Source organism: Cheilinus undulatus, linkage group 23, assembly GCF_018320785.1.
Source record: "Cheilinus undulatus linkage group 23, ASM1832078v1, whole genome shotgun sequence".
Lineage (NCBI taxonomy): Eukaryota > Metazoa > Chordata > Actinopteri > Labriformes > Labridae > Cheilinus > Cheilinus undulatus.
Genome location: NC_054887.1, coordinates 7,579,995 through 7,602,483, shown reverse-complemented (window position 1 = coordinate 7,602,483; position 22,489 = coordinate 7,579,995).

Genomic DNA, 22,489 nt, shown 5'->3' with positions numbered 1-22,489 from the left:
TTTACTTTAATAATATAGGGTTTTAATGATGTGTTGTGGACATGCAGTATGAATTTTCTTTATGATACAAATGAATATATGTACTAAATATTTCCATCTATGTCAACATTTATTTTTTTACACAGATGAAAAAGCAACACCTTATTACCAGCTTTCACTGTTTCCTGTTAGCAGCAGACCTGCATATTTCAGCTTCAACAGCCGTTTTCCTAATTTTTCATCATGATTGGCCCACAGGCCCCAGCGACTTACTACAGCCTCACAGAGCAGCTCCTCATAAAGCCCTGATCAATTACTCAGAGCAGAACCTGATTTCAGTCTCATTTCCTTTCCTCATTCTTCACAGCTTCACAATGACTGTAGATGAAGGGAGCGCCATCTGTGCACCTTTTACCCCAGCAGAAAGAGAAAAAAGAACGCTGTGTGTCATTGAGGCACTTGTTTCTCTGGAAATCTTCTCGCCACTGAAATCAATTTGCTTTCATCAGGACTAATGACACTTAGTTAGGGCTCCAATTTCCAAGTAGGCCATTCAGGGAGCTGTTTACTGTGGATGGAGGAACTTGGTGAAAACACTTCAGAATCCATATGCTTGATAGACTTCAGGAAAGGATCACACCCAGTGTCTGATTAGTATGATAGTTGTGTACCTTAATTTTGCACATGGCCCTTTTTACTTTCTCTTTTATGCAACAGTGATATTTCAATTTTCCCCCAGCTATAGTAAAAAAGTTTGATTTAACCAACTATGTTGATTAACAAAGATGTAAAACCCCTAAAACAAAGTGTAAATGTGCAGGAATAATGATGTATTTCCACTCTCTTGTCTCATCTCCATACTACTCACTACTTAAGATTTCTCAGTTGGGATTGCTTCTTCTTTGCTAAAACCTCTGATGGGGCTCCAAGTGAGCAGAGCTGACGCTCTAATGTGACCTCGCAATCTCAGTGGGGTTGGGGTTGAGGTCAGGGCTCTGTGGGGCCAGTCAAGTTCTTCCTGTTGTTCCTAAACGCTTCAACTTTCCAACAATATCACTTACAGTTGACTGTGGAATATCCAGGGATGAAATTTCGTAAGATAATTTGGCTAAATCAAATTTACGTACATTATTTTGTAGTGCTGGACCACACCATTTGGACATTTTTAAGAGAGGGGCCCCCCAGAATTGTATTTTACTCTATTTGATACAAATTTCAGTCTGTTGACCGATTCATTTAATTATTTTTAATACAATAATGACACTATTTATTAAGAAAAATTAAATAAAAACACACTTTTGATTGTAGGCATATGGAAGCCCATTTCCGCCACTTAAAAAAGAAGAATGTGGAAGTAAGGAAATAAAAAAAAGAAATCCAAAGTCATGATTGCAAGATTAAAATTTAAAATGATGAGATAAAAAATCCTAATTAAAAGATACAAAGTCAAAATTATGAGATAAAAAGTCATTTAGGCAGTTATAACTTTTTAATGTCATAATTTTGACTTTTTAACTCATTATCTTGACTTTTTATCTCATTATAACTTTTCCCCTCTGATTCTGACTTATCATTTCATAATTATGACTTTTGATCTCATAATCATGACTTTTTTTATCTTATAATTATGACCTTTTATTTCATAATTATGACTTAGAAGATTTTTTTCAAGAATGGCTGTGCTTTCACATTTTTTTGCTTTTTATTTGACCCAAATGGGCTTCCATACAGGCGTCTCAAGGGCCCCTCCCTGCTGTGGGACCGGGGAATCAGTACCCTTTTTCCCGCCTGTGCTACGCCCATGCATAGTAGTGTCTCATTTGCAACAGAAACATGGAATGCCTAACGCGAGCAAACATCCGTACTACAGTTTAAACAGTGGCCCTGATTACTGGTGACTGTTAGAAACAGGGCGTGTCTATTGGTGTAGTCTGAGAAGCATGTGTGGACACTTGAATGAAAACTAAGGGAGAATCTATCAATCCTTTGCATGTTTTAAAATCACTGCCTGTGTAAGAAGAAAGGCCTCTTTCACTCTCCTGATGTTTAGCACAGAAACAGCCGACCCACGATGCACCAAGACAAATAAAATCAGCTCTACTTTCACTCGTTGCATCTCGGGGTTGGTAACCACTCTATTGTCATTTTCAAGGTCTGGACCCACAGTTCACGAGGACCTTAGCAGGAGAGGGGCTGTGGCCAATTGATGTTCAATCTGACGCAACTCAGACGCTACAGCACCCTGGTTGTGTCTGTCCTCCACGCACACTTTGATCCAGGAGTTCAAAGTTAAGACATACATGTCTTTTGTGAAGGAAAAAAGCTGTTCCACCTCATATCAACAAAGCCACTGCAGGGCGGCTGTTTCTTGTCTCGCATGGTCAACTACATCAGTCGTTTTTGGTAGCCTCAAACGCCTCGATACAGTGTTATCTGCATTAGTGTGGAGCACAGAAACCAAAGGCCACCTGGTAGAGACAGCAACCTCGTCGTGAGCTCTATTTTTATAACTTTAAGGTGTCAGTGTGAAAGACGGGAAAAGAGAAAGGAGAAACACACCCCAGAAAAAAGGTGACCACCTGGATTTAACTAAGCAAATAGGTAAGAGCCTCCCATTGGATAATTACTGCATGGATGATTATGTTTCAGCTGGCAACAAGTTATTTAACCCTAACCATGTCAGAAGACACATCTTGTGGTCATGGAAAAGATGTTAAGCTGTTTCAGAAGGGTCAAATTATTGCCGTACATCAAGCAAAGAAAACATCTGAGGCCAGCCACACACTGCAGGATTTTAAGCTTGATTTGGGGCATATCCTGAGATGAACCTCGTCCCGAACGGCCGTTTGCCTGAATAATCCTCGTGTGTGGTGTCAACACGATTGTTTTACTGCTCCAAATTGTGTCGAAGCCTCCAAAATCCTGAATTGTAACTATCAAACATTTGATATTTACGATTCCAGGTCGTAGTGCCTCTGACGCAGTACCCACAACAACCAATGAGAGCGAGGAGACGGGGTAGTGTCACAGATGGATCATACGTTATTTCACCTCTCACAACCATAAACACGGCTTTAACTTAATTCCAGTCTGGATTTCATCCTGAGTCTTTCCCATGTTTTATGATTTTGCTCACCTGTAACACATGCCAGGGCAGCCTGACAGACAGACCTCTGTGATTGTTTGTTTTTTTCTGAAGTCACGTGATGACCGAGGTCGCTGGCAGGTCAGCAGGTGTGTGGTTTCCAGTGATCTGACAGTCTAGCGTGTGTGTTCAGAGGATTAAAGATGAAAAATCATTTGAAATTGTCCTCATATCTGTGGTCTCCCACAGTTTTAAAATCATTTCAGATTTAAAAATCGTGTGTGTGGCCAGCCTAAGGAGATTTCTGAAACCACTGAAATTAGGTTGAGAACCAACCGACGCATTATTAGAAACTGGAAGGATAGTAGGGAACCATCATCTTTTAGGAAGAAATGTGGTTGGAAAAATATTTTGAATGATCGTAATCTGCCATCATTAAATGTTTGGTGAGATCAAACCGTAAAATAATAACAGTAGAACTCAGTTGAACTGACGGCTATGTTTAATAGTGGAAGTAAGAGCATTTCCACCCGCACAGTGTGAAGGGAACTAAAGAGATTGGGACTCAGCAACTGTATAGCCTTAAGAAAACCACTTATCAGTGAGGCTAATTGGAAAAAAGGCTTCAGTCTGCTAGGGAGCATAAAGATTTGACTCTGGAGCAATGGAAGAAGGTCATGTGGTCTGATGAATCCAGATTCACTCTGTTCCAGATTGATGGATGCATCAGGTTAAAGAAGAGATGCAGATGAAGTGATGCGCTCATCATGCGTAGTGCCTACTGTACAAGCCTGTGGGGGCAGTGCAATGATCTGTGGTTGGTCAGGTCTAGGTTCAGCAACGTTAAATGCCCTCAGAATGAGGTCAGCTGACTTCCTGAATGTACTGAATGACTAGGTTATTTCATCAATGGATTTTTTTGTCTTTCCTGATTGCCAAAAAGCACTATTTTGGTCTCATCAGACCAAAGAACTCCCACATGCTTTTTTGGTGACAACAGTTGTTTGATGCTTTGTGTGTTCTTTTGTCTTCATGGTGTAATGGTAGCCAGGAATACTGATTAACCAGTGACTGGACCTTCCAGACACAAGTGTATTTATATTAGAGTCACTTTAGACACATTCACTGCACTAAGGTGATCCTCATTTCACTATTAGGAGACTACTAGCACCAGTTAGCTGGGCCTCTGTTAAATTAGGTAAGTCATTTTAACGGAGGTGAGGTTTTATGCTCTCACCTATTTTACATTACATATTTTCATTTAATTTACATTACTCTGTAGAAATCTGTTTTCATATCCTTGACATTACAGTTTTTTTGGTCATAAAGCCAAATTATGTAGACCACGATTGATTTATAAAATCGATTCAAACATCCAAAAGGATATGTTTATCTACACTGTATGTAGCTTTTTTGAGAATATGTCAACTACATCCACTCTTTGTTTTCTGGTGTTTTGTTATCTTTGGGCTTCTTTTAATAGTTGCATCATCCAAGATCATGTATTTCTTTCATCTCTGAGATGTAAGGGCTGATTTCCTCTGACAGCCTCTGTGATATTATATCATACTGACTGTTGTAAAAAAACAATGTACTTTTTAGTGCAATACCACGGCTGCGTTATTGAATCTCCTGTCTTGTATTGCTGTGAATTTCTCTTGTTTTCCACACTCTTTCCCATATTTATGTCATCTTTATCTAATGGGCTTTTATTCTTACTTTAAAGGAGTTTTCTGTTTTTCCAGGTCATGCAGCAGACCTGTTACTCTAAGACAGAGGTTCTCAACCTTTTCAGCCTGCGACCCTCAAAATAAAGGCGCCGGAGACCGGGGACCCCCACTGTCCCTGAAGGTGGTTGGACACAGCCATGTACATTCAAAAATAGCGGTGTGCAGACAAGACTGTCCATAAGGGGGGATAAAGGGGGAGGTTTCTAGGACCCAGCCAAACTGGGGGCCCATGGAGATCAGCAAAACCATGGTCCATTGTAAAGTTAAGCTGAGATAACCATGTTTTATATTTGACCTGAATAATAACCACTCTTATTAAAGCAACAAATGTCTTCATTCATTTAGCCTGCTTTAGATGAAAAAATCTGTTGTTAAATACTTAATTAAAATGGGTTAAAAATGGCTAAAATTGGTTGATAATGGCAAAAACGGTGAAAGGTGGAGAAATTGGATTTCTAAAAACATAAATGGGTTAAAAGTGGCTAAAATTAGATAAAAGTGGCAAAAATTCACAAACAAGTGTGTTAGAGTGGAAAAAAAGGGCAGAAAAAGTGGTAAAAGGGGTTTGAGAAGTGGCTGAAATGGCTTTAAATACCCCCCAAAATGATGGAAAAATGATGGAATGGGATGAAAACTGGATATAAACTGGCCAAAAAATGGGTTAACTGTGGTTAGAATGGGCAAAAAGAGATGTAAAAAGGAGTTGATAGAGGCACTAATGGGATGACGGATGTAAAAGTAGGCAGAAAGTGGCAAAAATTGGTGTAGAAGTGGCAAAAACAGGAAGGAAAAATTGATGGAAAGGGTTTAAAATAGACAAAAATGGGTTAGGTAAAAATAGGTAAAAAATTGGTGTAAAGTGGGAACAGTGTAATTAAAAAATGTTCTTAGTTTTTTAAGGCATCTGGAGACCCCCTCTCCCTGTCTCGTGACCCCCAATGGGGTCCCGACCCCAAGGTTGAGAACCACTGCTCTAAGATCTGTAAAACTGGCTATTTCTATATCCCAGTCTTAATGTATAACTGCTGCCAGAGGGCAGACAATTTACAACACATGGAGGAAACTGCCAAGTTTTATGTTTCTCCACAGCAAATATTTAAGAGCTCTTGTGTTGGCTCCACAGAACGATGAAAAAGCTTTCAGAAAGAGTAGAAAATGCACCATTTCTGTAGGCTCTGTCACATATTCTTGATATTTTTTCTAACTTTACATTTCTATCCTTCTGTAAAAGAAAGGCAGAAGCCTTTTAAAAGAACATTTTGAAGGAAACTAGGTTGTAGTACTTTCTTCCCCGTCCTTTCCTCAGCTCAAGGGGGCTTTGATTCCCCCGAGCGGAGCAGAGATGGTGTTCCCTCCACAACACTTGAAACCACTGAGCCCACCAGGACGCCTGCTGTAAACCAGTAATAACCGAGCGAGATAAGGAGCAGTCAGCCAGATCAATAGTTGAGCACATCCCGGGCTAATCAAAGCCTTCACCCCACAGGAGAGACTGAAACAGAATATGTTTGTCTCTCTGGGTAAACCAGGTGTCAGAAAGGCTGGATTATGAAAGCAGCTGCAACCAAACCCTTTTGTCACTGCGTAGGCAGGAAAAAGCTACCAGAGAAGATGTTTTTAAAAGCAGTATGATCAATTTATGTTGGTCTTTTGATATAGTAGAGATGCATCAAAAATAAAAAGGAGCAACATGAATCAAACATTTTGGAGGACGCATTCACTTATTTTCATGTCTGGGAACATTTGGCAGAAAATTCCTCCTGAACTACTGCAGGTAATCCAGTTGCTTTGCAAATCTTTTATTTGGATTTTTAGACTTTCACAAACGTTCAGTAAAAGGAAATAATAGATGAGAGGGTAGAAATATGTTTGCTCCTCTTCTTCATATACACCATCTTCCTCCTCATGTTACTCCCCTTGCCATCCCTCACAGGAACACTTAGAGCCATTTCTTTCCCTGCCACCCACCTCTTCTGCACGTCTTCTGTTCCAAGTGTTAAATCTGCATTGAGACTGGTGTACTGAATATTTTATATCATTTCCTACCTTACGTTGTTGGTGTGGGGGAGGGGGAAAGCAATAGCAGCTAATCTGATAAGGTCTATCAACTGTGTAAAGTTAGGTTAGGATTAGGGTCGTTTCCCAAATAATTAGGGTTTGGGCTGTTAGGGTTGTTGGGGGAGTTACAGTTATTTTCCACAAATTTTTGGTTAAGCCCCAAAACACATTTTTGTTGAAAAAACAAACAAACAAACAAATGATGGTAAAAACATAGAGTTGGAGGAGTTAGGGATATTTTCTTTATACTTAGGGTTTGGAATTAGGCTTTGGGATTAGGGCTCTTTCACGAATTATAGAGGTTTAGGAATTGGTCCCTTAGGATAAGGGTTATCTTCAGAAAGTAGAATCAAGGCTAGAGTTGGAGGAGATAGGGTTCTTTTCCAAACACATAGGGATAGGGATTAGGGTTTTGGGATAAAGGCTGTTTCACAAATCAACAGGGTTTAGGGATTTGGCTCTTGGAGTTAGAGTTGTTGTCAAATAGTTAGAATCAAGGCTAGGGTTAGGGGAGTTAGGGATATTTTCTTTATACTTAGGTTTAGGGATAAGGGTTTCAGGATTAGGGCTGTTTCATGAATTATAGAGGTTTAGGAATTGGTCCCTTAGGGTAAGGGTTATCTTCAGAAAGTAGAATCAACGCTAGGGTTAGAGGAGTTAGGGTTATTTTCTAAACATATAGGGATTAGGGTTTAGGGTTTTGGAATACGGGCTGCTTTACAAAGAAAAAGGGTTTTGGGCTTTGGTTCTTGGAGTTAGAGTTGTTGTCAAATAGCTAGAATCAAGGCTAGAGTTAGGGGAGTTAGGGTTATTTTCTAAACAAATAGGGATAGGGATTAGGGTTTCAGGATTAGCGTTGTTTCACGAATAATAAGGGTTTAGGAATTTGTCCCTTAGGGTAAGGGTTATCTTCAAAAAATTAGAATCAGTGCTAGAGTTGGAGGAGATAGGGTTATGATCCAAATATTTAGGGTTAGGGATTATGGTGGTTTCATGAATATTGAGGGTTCAGGAATGGATAGTTGGAGTTAAAAGTTTTTGTCAAAAAATTAGAATCAAGGCAGGGTTAGGGTAGTTAGAGTTATTTTCCACACATGCAGCTTTAAGGTTTTGGGATTAGGGCTGTTTCAAAAATAAAAGGGTTTAGGAATTGTACTCTTGGAGTTCAAGTTGTTGTCAAAAAATAGAATCAAGGCTAGGGTTAAGGGTTGTGATTCTGGGTAAATTATTAAGATTCGGGCTTTGAGGTTGACAACTAGCAAATTTTCCTTCCTGGAAAAAAAAGGTCTATGGTTTAGGCTGGTGGGTGTGTTTACATTATTTTTATTACAATAAAAGGACAAGGATATAGTTGGACAGGAAATTGTTACTTTCAAAGTTACTAGGATTAAGGATCAAAGTTTTAGGATAAGGGCTCTTTACCAACTTATTTGGGTTTGGGCTGTTTGTGTTGTTGCCAAAAGTAGATTAAGTCATTTTTTTTAAACAAATAATAAGAATCAGAGGTTAGGGGTTTAGGGTTAGGGTTAATTAGGGTTAGACTGCTAGAGTTAGTATTGTTATCAGAAATAGATCAAATCAAGGCAAGAGTAGGGGGAGTTAGGTTTTCCCCCTGAAAAATATTAGGGTTAGGGATTTAGGATAGGGGCTGTTTCCCAAATAATAAGGGTTTAGGGATTGGTAGAATTAAGGCCAGAATTGGGGAGTTAGGGTTATTTTTCAAATATTTAGTGTTCAGGTAAGGGGGTTTTAGGATAAGGGTTGCTTTGGGTTATGGTTTAAATGATCAGGGTTTAGGTCCTTGAGGTTAGGATTGTTAAAAAATAATAACGATCAAAGCGCGAGTTGGGGAGTTGGGGTAATTTCCCAAATACTTAGGGTTAGAGGATAAGGCTAGGTAGGATTAGGGTTGTTTCCCAAATCATGAGCGTTTATGGTTTAGGCTGTTTGGGTTGGAGTTGTCAGATTTTTGGAGTTAAAGCTGGAATTTGGGGCGGGTTCAGCTATTTTCTAATTAAATAAAAGGGGTGGGGGATGTCATGGGAAAGAATCAGCCATTTACAATCATAAACAAAAAGGTTTTATCAAAGTGCTAAAATAGTTGGTCCACGAGGCAGCATAATTAGACATTCAGCATATCAGAAAATCTCAACCTTGAGAGGAAATGTTTGACAGAATGTCATCTTATGTTTGACACAACAAGCAGAACTGGGCATAGTCTGCTTAGAAATGCAGCTGGTTCACTCTGGAACTGGCATGGCTGTTTGAGCAGCATTAGAGAGCTGGGTCTATGTCTGACAATGACGTTAACAAGGGCTGGGCTCAAAACACACTTATGTGCTGGATCAGGCTAGAGATCATACTGACATTCTGGATCTGTAGTTTCTAAATTAACCTAATGGGACAGAGAAACATGTGAAAAGCATTCATACTCTGCTGAAAACGAGTACACATCAATATGATAAATACAATAAATAAACTACTGTGACCTTATTTTGGCAGGGTGGGTTTGTTTTGAATGAATGGTAGGGGAAACAGTGTAATGAGCACTAGGACAAACTGGCATCACGAGGCAGGAGACGGGGATTACATACACAGACAATCAGGGATAACGAGGCACAGGTGTGAGTAATCGGGGCAGGGCTGACACAGAAGGTGGGAAACATGAGGAGCAGGGACCTCATTACATTACTGTACACATCTTTGCATCCTCGCTCCTCCACTGACCCGGAAATAGTTCATCTGCCATGATGAAGGATTTTTCTAGTCATATGGAGGAGGCAAGGATGGAGGAGAGAGGAGGCTTTTGGAGGAATCACCAGTGTTTCCTCCATGGAAGTGTTTAGACCAAAGACGCGACGTGATTGGTTTAGTGGTTGCTCTGATAGCAGCCTCCAGCTTGACTGTATTGTTGGATTTTTTCCCCAGAGATTCTCTAGGGCAGGGGAGTCAAACTCAATCACAGCAGGGGCCAGATTCTGGATTTAGGTCTAACCTGAGAGCCTAACAGGATCAACATTTAACCATAACAGTCAACCTTATTTTCACCAGTAATGAAATTCAATAGAATATGTAAAAACAGCACTGATGATAAATCATTTGGTGATTCAGAAAAGTGAGCATGAAGTGCAAAAATCAGGGAAGTGCAGTCATACATGTGGACTTTTATGTGATTATGCAGCAATTCAAAGTCCGGTTCATTGTTCTTGTATTGATGGTTATGGTTACTGTTATTGTCCATGGAGGGGGGGTGGCAGAGAGGGGAGGGGGGCAGTGTTCAGCAGCCTCACGGCCGTAGGATACAGGCAGTAGATCAGTCTGGCTGTTCTTGCCTGTATGGACCTGTACCTTCTCCCTGAGGGCAGCAGGTGGAACAGATGATGAGCAGGGTGGTGCCGGTCACGCAGGATGTTGTGCACTCTCCTCCGACAGCGGGTGGTGTAGATGGTGCTGATCTCTGGGAGAGTTGTCCCAATGGTTTTCCCTGCTGCTTTTACCACCCGCTGGAGCGCCTACTGATGGGCCTTAGTGCAGCTGGAGAACCACACTAAAGAAACCATAGGTCAGAACACTGCTGATGGCACAGCTGTAAAAGTTCATCATCATCATCCTCAGTTTCCTCAGGTGCTGTTGGGCCTTCCCCACAGCTGTGGCAGTGTGGGTGCCCCAGAACAGGTCCTCGGTCACAGTAACCCCCAAGAACTTGAAGTTTGTCACCCTCTTTACCACCTCAGTGCCGATAGAGAGAGGTCTGTGGGTGTTATGTCCTTTTTTGTCCACAATGATCTCCTTGGTCTTCTTGATGTTCAGGACCAGGTTATTGCTGTGACACCATGACGCCAGATGTTGTACCTCATTCCTATAGTCCATCTCATTGTTGCTGGTGATGAGTCCGAGCACTGTGGTGTCGTCTGTGAATTTGACAGTGAGATTGGAGGAGGAAGAAGCAGAGCAGTCATGTGTGAACAGAGTGTAGAGCAGGGGGCTCAGCGCACATCCCTGGGGGGCCCCGGTGTTGATGGAAAGAGTAGAGGAGGTGAGCTTGTCCGCTCTAACACTCTGTGGTCCGGTCAAAATATGAGATCAAATTTTAAAACATGACTTTAAAAGTCAAAATTTTTGACTTAAAATTTTAAATTGTGAGTCTGATAGGTCAAAATATGGGATGACAACTGTTCAACTCATGCACAACACTGCGCTCATCAAAGTCCCTTCTCCCTCACTCGCCAATCAAAATCAAGAGAAACCGATCCGACTCGTCTTATTTCAAGGGCAAAGCTTTCCAGTTTACAGCTGCTGACTGTGTCAGGAAGGGTGTCAATAATTGTCCTCTGGAAATTTGCCAAGTCAGCGGTCTCCCCGTGATTGTGGTTGTGTGAACTGAACCAGAGAGAGAAAGCTCAGGAAACTTTTGCAAATTGGACTTTTCCACAATATTCTTTTATTTTGAGATTGCAGATTTTTGTGAGATGTAAGTTGTAATCATCAAGATTAAAACAAAACGGACAGGATAATTTAATCTCAAAGAACTGTGGCCTCACTAAGAAAAAGTTTATTGATATGTAAAATAAAGAACGCTGCATGGAAGCATTTTGGATCTAAAGGATTGTAAATGCAGTCAAGTCCCCAAAGTGTTAATTTTAGTGTCATAAAACCCCAAAAATCTGAAGTTTCGGGCTTTTTTAGCTCAAACTTTGAAAGTATTGCCATGAAAAATTACAGGGCAGATTGTTTTCCTGTGCTTGAACAAGCAGAATACTGACAGAGGAAATAACGGTTAGAAAGTGACTGAAGATTCACTGGAGTGCAGTAAGTTATCCTCCATCAGCAAAAGAAGAGTGTCAAACATCCATTCTGTTAATTAGAAGTCTGAATGAGCCATTAGCACATAATTGAGGCCATGAATAGAGGTTTAATGAATGGAAAATTGTCAGTCATTACCACACCCTAATCAGTCATTTATTCCATAATAAGACGCAGCTCTTGATTGTGCAGTGCATCAGGAAATATGGCGGGCTTGGCTGACGGAGGCATGACAAACTCTGACTGATCAAATCTGCATATTCAGGTTGTTAACAGTACAACACTAAAAGCATGTCCCTGATTGTTTCCTCGACTTTTTAATATAGCGAGGTGTATATCTGGGAGCAACCACAGACTCACACTGTTTACCAGCAACCAGCTTTACTGGAGCAACTGGAGGTTAATTGCAAAGCTCAGGGGCACCTTACTGGTAGGTGCTGAGGTAGTGGGGGCCATTACTCATTCTGCACTGAGGCTCCCCCACAAGGTGTAGAGATTAAAATGAGCAGATTTCATCACAGAGGGGTGCCAAGCTAACCTTTAGGCTGCATTCAGGCTGATTAACTGAAATCAGCCGTGTCAGAGAAATACTCCTGATATCACACCTACATGCTAATAATCCACCAGTCAGCTGAAGCACCGTGTAATGAGAGAGCTGTGTCAGCTATCAGACGTTGCAATGAAATTATAACTGTTTGTATTTTAAAAACTTCTTTGTTTAGAATGCAGAGGAAACCGAAAAGCAAAGCTGGCTGCCTGTTTGGGATGTGGAGAATCAAATGCTCCAGCATGATGAGCTGACAGACTAACTTTAACCTCCTGAGACCCTTTTTTAAGGGCGCCTTGTGACATTTGGACTTTCCTTCAACACAAGTCCTGTCATCGGAATTTAAAAGATAATTTCCATTAAAGTTGAAGATATTTGCTTGGTTTGTTCGTAGAACTCCCTTTTAAATATTCAGGAATTTTCTTGAAAATTTTTGAGAACATATTTGTTTATTTGGAGAGTGCTTTAAAATTTGTAGGTTCTATCGTGGGAAATTAGGGAATGTGTTTGAGCACTTTGGTTGGAAATTCAAGTAGGAAATTTCATTTGAAATTCCAGTAATTTTTTTTATCCAAATCTGAGGGAATCTGTTTAAATGTTTTTTTTTTTTTAATTTGGGGAGGATATGTTTGGAAATGTTCCATTATTTTCCAGGGTATTTTGGGGGGAATTTATTTGTAAATTTTGGGGAATTTGATAAGAAATTTTTGGCAATTTCTTTCCAGATTTTTCTGTAGTTTCCAGTTCTTCGGGAATTTGTTTGTAAATTTTCCATTTTTCCTACAGATTCGGGGGGGAATTTTTTGTAATTTTGGGGGGAATTTGTTTGGAGGTATTTCCTTTGAAATTTTCCTGAATTTCATTAAATTCATGAAGGAATTTATTTGGATTTTTGGGGGAATATGTTTTGAAATTTTCCATCATTTTCGACAGAATTCTTGGAAAGGTATTTGTAGTTTTTTTGAAAATTTGATTGGAAAATTTGGTAGGGAATTCTTTTTTGGAAATATTTCTGAATTTATCGAATTCTTAGGGATCTGTTTTTTTTAAATTTTGGAAGAATATGTTTGGAAATTTTCCATAGAATTTCTGGGGAATTTATTTGTAAATATTTGGAAAATGTGATTTGAAATTTTTGTGGTTAAAAACTTTATGGAATTTTTGGCATATAACTATTGTTATATGTTAGAGAGAGTTCTAGACGGCCCTTCTTAGAAAAAAAGTGAATAATTTAGAATTATCTGTAGGAAGGATGGTTAAAGTTTTAGAATACCTGAGTAAAATAAGGCAAAATCCCCTCTAATTATTTTTTTCTTTTCTATCTTACTCCAATGAGATCAAATAGTGTCTATTAGTGAAATTTAACTAAATAAAAGTCCTGATGAATACAGGTTGTTAAGCAATGTCTCCATCAGTAAAACACCAGAAAAGATATGGACTGAAAAAAAGAGTTTCACAGTAAAATGCTTTTTTAGATAATCATCAGAAATTCTTTGTTATTTTCTCCATCTGTTATTGGAGCAGCGGCGGCTCTCAGTTGTTTTTTATGATGACCTACTCTGTATAATCAAGCTTAAGGACACCCACACAAATGTCATTTACTGCTCCTCTAACCACATAAAGTACAGCACACCTGACTTTGTTCTAGTCCCGCTCAGTTCCCGTCTGCTTCAAAGGCATCGTTAGATTAAAGAGAGCCCGGATACCTGGCTTTTTCATCTGCAGCACCACCACGCTCAGCTGTAGGAATCTGAATGAGACAGATCTAGATGAGAAGGATGTTTGAGGAGGAGGCACGACATATGAAGACGACATATTCTTACTAATGTTCACAGCTGCATCCTGCTGTGAGGATTGATTTAGACTGGAGGGTGAAGTTTCCTACAAACATGAACACTAACACTAATTACTCCGTGAACAAAATCCCCCATGTCTCTCATTGAGTTTCTGCACCTTCACTCTTTAGCTCTATTTTTAATATCAAAATCAATGCATGCTACCTGGACTGAACTCTTCAGTCATAAACAGATGCTCTCTTTTTACCTCAGGTGGTTTTGTTTTGCTCTTTGAAGTTTAGATTTTCTTCATACGCTCCATCTCAGATGGTATTTAAAAGTCGTATCCTTTAAAATATTTATTGATATTTTCTAAATTTCCTTGCACAAACATGCTAGATAGCCTAGCATAAAGTCCAGAAATAACCATTCAGAGTTTTTTAAAAATCGTTTCATTTACAACCCAGATTCCATAATAGTTGGGACGCTGTGTATTATTCACAATACAATAAAATCATCTTATCAGATGTTGAAACTAAGGCATATCACCATTTCATGAGAAATATTAGTTCATTTTGATTTTGGTGGCAGCAACACACCTCAAAAGAGAAAGGACAGAGTGACAAAATCCTGGGAAAGTAAGTGGTACTAATGAAAAACAGATGGAGGAGTGTTTTACAACTAATTAGGTACACAGGCAACAGATCTGAGCAGAGGTTCACCAGTAAACTAACAAACTGCTGCTTAAAAAGGCAGAAAAAATTTGCATAAATCTTCCTCATTGTGAAATTGCAAAGACTATGAATAACCCACCATCTACAGTACATAATATCATTCAAAGATTCAGAGAATCTGGAAAATCTTTAAATACAAAGGAACAAGGCTTGAGGTCAATACTGGATGCTTGTGATCTTCCCTCAGGTGTCACTGCATTAAAAACAGTCATGATTCTGTAGTGGAAATCACTGCGTGGGCTCAGGAAATAATTGTCTGTCAAAACTGAGTCGTTTTTAGGTTGTTATAAGTCCCAGTTAAAATTTTAAAACCAAACACAAAATATGCAAAAGTGTAAAACAACCCAATTGAAACCCAATAGATTGAAAGAGACCGGAACCCCCCCACCCCATAAATAAGTCAGCTTTTTCCCAAACAACTCCACAAAAAGCTTTTAAGGCTCCTTTTTTCAGTTTATTGATTTTGGTTGTTCAAATCCTCCCTTGACTTCAGTTCAGTCTAAAAAAACTAAAGAAAAAAGTTCATTCAGTTAGTTCATGCAATTAGTTAGAAAAAAATACCAAAACTGATTTATTGGCGATCACAGAGCTCACACCAGTCAGTCAAACAAACTAGTCGTCTGTCAGCCAGTCAGCAGCAGCAGCAGTGTTAATTTCATCCACTAAAACTATGACTAAAAATGTTCGTCAACAGCTTTTTTTCCATGACAAAAACTAGACCAAGACTAACAGAAATATATCTATGATGACTAAAACTGACAAAAACTAAGTTTATTTTTCATCAAGATGACTGAAATTAAACTAAAATGTAATTTAGTTTTCGTCGGACATTCAAAATCCACTGTGGGTAAATCTGTCAAAAAAAACAATGCATCTGTATCTATTCTTCCTCTCAGCTGTAGAGAGCAGCGACCCCAGGTTTATCAGAGTGCAGAGAACACACTACCATGACTTGGTACCAGATTTAGGCAAGAAAATAAATGCTTGGATTAAAACGTTAAGACAAAGATGTGAGGACTTTTTATGGACCAAAATTAGACTAAAATGTTTTGAGTTTTTACTAAAACTAGACTAAAACTAAAAAGGACAGAAATGACTAAAATGTGACTAAAACTAAAAGACATTTCATCTAATGACTAAAACTAAGACTAAAATTATAAAATAGCTGCCAAAATTAACACTGTGCAGCAGGCAGCATCCCATCCAGACACTAGCTGGGTTTCCATTACGGTTTTTCACAAAATAAAAGCCATATTTCTTAAATTCCAATTAAGTACAATTGCTCTTTGAATGCGTTTCCATTGAAGGGAGTTTTGGGCGTAGGCCTTGCGATTCTTGTAAAATCTCATCTCACGTGAATCCGCTGCAGGGAAGCTTGACGCTCAAAACCTGTTGAGTGTTGGTACGGTTTTGGTTACATCTACGGTGGTTGCCTTGATAATTTTGAACAAAAGATGAAGGTAACGGATGATAGTTCAGAGGTAAAGTCCGCATGTATGGCAAAAGCCACGTATAAGGGTACAAGTATGATGTTAAGAAAAATCTCATCTCTTCTTCTGTCTTGTACCATGCCATGTTGTCTTGGAGTGACAGATCATGTGACACCGCACGTCACATCCCGTGACTTGTAAATGCGGAAAAAGTGTTTCCATTACACGCCTGAAAAACCTCCTCATGAAAGCGTAAAGACTTTTTAGCGATATTTTAGGGTTTTTTTTTTTCGAAATTCAGGTGTTTCTGTTACCAGTTTTGTATTGTGCTATTTCGATTTTGCACATTTCCAAGTGTAATGAAAACCCAGCTAATGTCTTTCTCAGTGACGGCCTTGAGTATTTCAGCAAGCTTTACAGTAGAAGAGTCCCGGTGCTGAACTGGCCTCCCAGCAGTCCAGACCCTTTCACCGAAAGAAAACATTCAGCACATTATAAAATGACAAGGAAACCCAGGGCTGTTGAATCCTGGGAGAGCATTCCTCTTCCATGTCTCCTGCAGGATGCTCCACAATGGTTTGTAGGCCCCGTCCCTACTTTTTTGAGAATTTGCTGCCGTCAGATTCAAAATGAGCTAATATTTTTCATGAAATGTTTCAATGAATGTTTGAACATCTGATATGGTTTTTATGTTCTGTTGTAAATAAGGATTTTTAAAAAATCACTACATTGTGGTTTTGTTTTCATATTTACACGTTTTGTTCAGTAATGTGAGTAAATATAATTCATTATTTTCCACCCCTGTTTTCATGTGATGATGAGTACATTTTATTGATTTGGAAATCCAGGTTTATTTGAATGCAAGACCTGCAAAAGAAGCCCGTGTAACAGATCAATATTCAAATACATTCAGTTATCTTTCTAATGCACATTTTTATTAATGATTCATAATTCTGCTCTGTGTGTGGGGAATTATCCTCCGTTCCTGCATCGTTTCCATCACATGGATGTAACTGGATGGATATTATACATCCACCCCCATGTGCACAGGCACATTGTCAGTCAAGTCGTCCCAGTATGAATACATGAATAGTGTCAGCTGTGTAAATGACTGTAGCATTCAAATGCTTTATGACTTATGGAAGTGTGAATATGGAGATCTGAAAGCTACAGAAATCAAGATTTTCCAGGTGCAGCAATCACTGCCGTTCCAATAATCCTCCCATGTGTTCAATTAGCAGTCATTACTATATAATCACTGACAAATAGGCTGCCTGTTTTTAGAGTTTCGGGGCTTGCACAGCAAGTTGGCAGCACTTTTTAGGATTTTTCTTGCGGTTTCAGATCAACAGCCAGCCCGCCTCCTCTCATCCTCCGCTGTTTGTGTGTTTGTGTGTCAGGCAGCAGATCAAATGTGTTGTTCTCTGCAGGAAACAAGATATTCTCTTCAAAAAGGGTACATTTTTAGTTTAGAGCAGGGGGGATGCTAGTGTGTTGCTGTGGTGCTGCTCAAACTGAACATGTAAACAGCTGGCCCCAGCATGCATAATGCATGGTGGAGGAGATAGAGACGTCCCTCGCTGCGAATTGAGACGCATTCAGACTGAATCAGAAAAAACTTTGGAGCACTGTTTTTGACTCTAAACAGGGGGTGAAGATGACAGAATTATTGTGAAGCTTAGATTGAATTTGAGCAGTAAATTCTTGTTTTTTAAAAAAAGGTAACCAGGAGGTCACAGAAATACTAATGCTGTATTTGCATTTACAAAAAACAAAAAACAAAAAAACAAAAAACAGCTGTGGAGAATTATAATGAGACCTTTTTTTCTTGTATTTTCTTAAACTCTCATGCTTTCAGAATTTCATGACCCTTTTGGAGACAAATTTAAAGGAAATCTAAAAAAAGTGTGGGGTGTTTTCTAAAAATCTTTCACTTTAAACCCAGTTGTAAAACCAGAAGTCATCAGGATGCATTCTTAAGGCTGGAGTGACCACACCTTAAAACCTCCAAACAGGGACACCTCAAATAACTGCTTAGTCTTGCGTACCCATGCTATAATGGGACTTTTCACCACCATGGAAAGTGTCTCAGCCAATGTTTCGCTGAGATCAACCATATCTTAAAGAAATGTAAACATAGGATTGAATAATTTATTAAATTCTACCATTTCCAGCCTATACCCACGATTGGTGTTTGCTAGTTTTAATACAGCTGAATCAGGAAGTGCTTTTCCATCATGCTCAGTACACCAGCCCTGCCATGTTAAAGTCTCTGTAAAGTGATTTAAAAATTCTCTGTTTAGAGTTTGTTGTATGGAAGGCAACTGTGTTATGAACCACCAGACCAAATTTCATCTAAAAATTTGTAAAAATTAAGCCTCAAAATCATGAAAAATGAGGCAGTAAAATCTGCTCCAGGACGGTGTGGGCGTGTCTGTTGAATGAGCTGAAGCCACGCCCACTCAGGAGAAATACCATCCTCTCAACTTAAAAAAAAATGCCTCTGATCAGAGATCAGCTGCCTTGCTGTGCCAGAGCTGAGAGACAGAAGTTGGGGATTAAATTGACTGTTTTCTGGCACAAATCTTTCCGTTATGACACTTTTAATGACCCATAGACCACTGTGGGTGATAGACTTGGGAAATATAACTCACAATGATCAAAAACACTAACCTGACACTCCAGATGTATTTGTTTCACAAATCCATCTGGTAAACCTCCCATAGACAGCATTTGGGAAAGGACGGAGCCTTTGAAAAGAAACTTGGAGGGTGATTGGATGAACGTTCTGTCTGTCACACCTTTACGGGCCAATCAGAGCAACAAAACACATGACGTAGCCGCTACCGAGGAGTAAACTCCATAGAGAACTGCATAATGCGAACCATGGCGACTGTAGACATGTCAGTACCTGACTTTTGTGGTTTTTGAAAAGAAAAAATTCAACGATGTTCTTTGTTCTTCTTTTGATGAAGAAATGTCAACAAGTTCTGATGAAACTGACACTTTAGCAGCATCCACGCTAATCTCCTCGGCCACAATCATACTGGCCTCTTGTCGCTGCTTGCTTACATCACGACTCTGCCCCTCGACGCTGATTGGTCCTGTCATTTTCTAACTGGGCCCAAACTGATCAGATGGGAGCTTTGCAAGCTGGATTCGCCAGTAAGAAACACAGAAACGGGCAAATCCATTTGCTTTGCAAGGTTACAAAAACACAGCATATAGCAGGCTGTTAACCCTTACATACTGTTCGGGTCAAATTTGACCCGTTTTGACATTTGACAGCAGTAAAAATACCCTTAACGTCATTCTTTTAGCCTGAAATTTGATGACTTTTCCTGAAGTGACCCAAAATACATATAAATAAAAGTATTTTATTATTTCATATTTTTGTATAGGTGCTACACATTTTTGCACACTGAGGCTGTTACGGGTCAAATTTGACCCGTATGTATTCAAATGAATTTTAGATCTACCAGTGTGGTCAAATAAAGGAAAATTGTGGTTTTACAGAATCTTGAAACTGTGAGAATGTACATGTCATGTTTGTGTGCATTTTATATATGGAAGAGGTGACAGAGTTCAAGGGGGCCTCACCACTGTCACGAGAACTGTGTTCCCAAAACATTTGCCCAGGTTCCCACAGAGACAGACACCTGCTGGTCTTTGAAGGGGCAGGGGGAATCCCAAATATTGAAATAGTAAAGAAAAGTAACAGTAATAGAATAGTAACAACATAGGAGTGATCATATATGGTGCATAAAGGGAACAGAAGTCATCCAGAGGTCAGACGGTGCCTTCACATAGACACAAGATGTGCACCTGCAAGCACCTGCACCTGCAATGTAATAAAATAATGTGCAAAGTAACAAATTGGAATCTGTTTGGGTTGGGAGGGAGGTAGTGGGGGTCACAACATTATAAAGGTATTTATGAGCTGCCATTTCAGTGACAGACATCATGGCAGCAAGAGTGAATGTCCAACAGGCGGCATCAGTAAGGGCAGTGCAGCAATCTGAGCCTGGCCCTGATCAAGAAGCAAACGTGAGGGAACAGAAAAGAAGGAGATGCAGCTTCTGCCCTGTAAAAAAGACTGTGAAACAGGGACAACCTGCTGCAAATGTGGGAAACACATGTGCAAGATGCACACACACAGAAAGTCTCCCAGCTCTGCTTTGAATGCAGAGACTAGTTCACAATAACCACTTTATATCTTTTGATATAGCATTGAGGACAGTGTTCAGTGGTTATATTATGAAGTCCAAAAGTTTTAAAATGTTCATGTAATTTTCAGGGTCAATAAAATATATTCAAATCATTACGGCTTCTATATTTTGTATTTCTTACATATATGTATATATATATATATATATATATGACATTATACTGTGTAATAGGTATTTTACACCAAAAATGAGTGGTGTAAAACTTAAAAAATATACTTTCCGTGCTCTTTGAAATATTTATGAAGGATTAATCTTTCATTTTTTAAAGTGGCATAAGCTATTTAAACATTCTGAATAGGTTTGTATTTAAAAACTGGTGGAAATAATTGCTACAAGGGAATTCTTGGTCCGGGTCAAAATTGACCCGGACTGTACTGTGAAGGTACAGGATATGAACAGTATGTAAGGGTTAAACCCGCTATAAACATGCTATCTTGATGGGTAATTCCTGCTCAAGACCTTAGATGTCATAGGCTCAGATTTTTGCCCTGCTCAAATTAAACTGAGCCAGAAAAGAGGTGAACAACTTTCTAAAGGTTGAAATAAAAAAATTCAGTCACATGTAGATCTCAGTGTTTTCACATGTTTAAAGAAACCTTTTTCTAACATATGTGCTAAGACACTAAGTTTGGATTTCACTTTGCAGGGACTTTGGTGTTCCTCCACACAGAAAGCAACTTCTCTAACTGGGTGGGTAACTTCACTCATGGTGCAAAAGTCTTAACACCCAAAGGCATTCTGGGAAAACCTTGCAGATTAAGAGATGATTGTCAAACAATTTGATTTGAATACAAAAAATACTCGAAGTGATCTAGAACTGTTCTATCAACCAGGGGCATAGCACAGGGGGGAAAAGAGGTACTAATTACCTGGGCCCACAGTACAGAGGGGCCCTTGAGAAGCCTGCAATGAAAAGTGTATTTTTATGTAATTTTTCTTGATAATTAGTGTCATTATTGAATCAAAAATGACAAAATAAATTGGACAACAAATTGAAATTTCTACCAAATAGAGTAAAATAAATACTTGGGGGCCTCTGCTCCTCCCCTAAAAATGTCCAAATGGTTTAGTCCAAAATTCATAAATAAATTATAATAAATAATAAATAAATTCAGTTTAACCATAGTAAAAATATTGCTCATAAATAGAAAAATTACGCTTCAAAAATACATTAAAATGCATATATATTTGTAAAAAATTATGCAACATTTGTTGCTTGGCTAGCCAGTTAAGGTGAGGAATGTGTGATATTCTTTCAGGGGGCCCAAAATCCCTGGCTACACCCCTGCTGTCAACTGTAAGAATCAGGACTATAATTCCATATCTAAGTACATATATTTGAAAACTATGTCACTGCAGTCCCTAATGGTGTAATGGCCAGTTGGTCGAATACTTTCGCCCCCATAGTGTATCTTCTACCACTTACCCTTGGTTTGGTCACAGTGGCAGCAGGCCTGGCAAATCAGCCGAATCAAATCAGACTTAGCCAATCACTCCAGCAACATTTTAGAGGTCCTGGGGGATTCTGGGGCATTCCCAGGCCAGATGGGATAGATAATCCCTCCAGCACGTTTTGGGTCTGCTCAGTGTCTCTTCCCAGTTGGACATGCCTGTAAAGCCTCCAAAGGAAGGCAACCTGATGGGATGCTTGATCAACCTCAATTGGCTGATTTCAATGCAAAGAAGCAGTTGTTCTACTTTCATCACCAAAGTCACCAGGATGCAACTTCATGGCTTTATGTACCAAATTACACGCCATAAGTTTTTGCAACTCTTGTATTTTGTGAAAAAAATAAGGTCATGAAGTGAAACAAGTGAGAACGTTCTTTTACGGTTGTTTTATTACAAATATCACCGTCAACAAATACTGAACCGAAGGCCTCTTCAATGGACTTTACAGTGAAAAAGCAGCAGGTTTTAGTTAAAAGGCTGCAGTATGATACATTTCTTCAACAGTGCCTTGTGTTGGCTTTTCAAGGCCAGCCACTTAATGTGAAACATTTACCAGACAGACAAAAATAAACAGTCAGTTGTAAAAATCAATTTACAATAAATAGAAATAACATTAAACAATATAAATATGACTCTATATCACATTTAAACATAATTCACACATTCA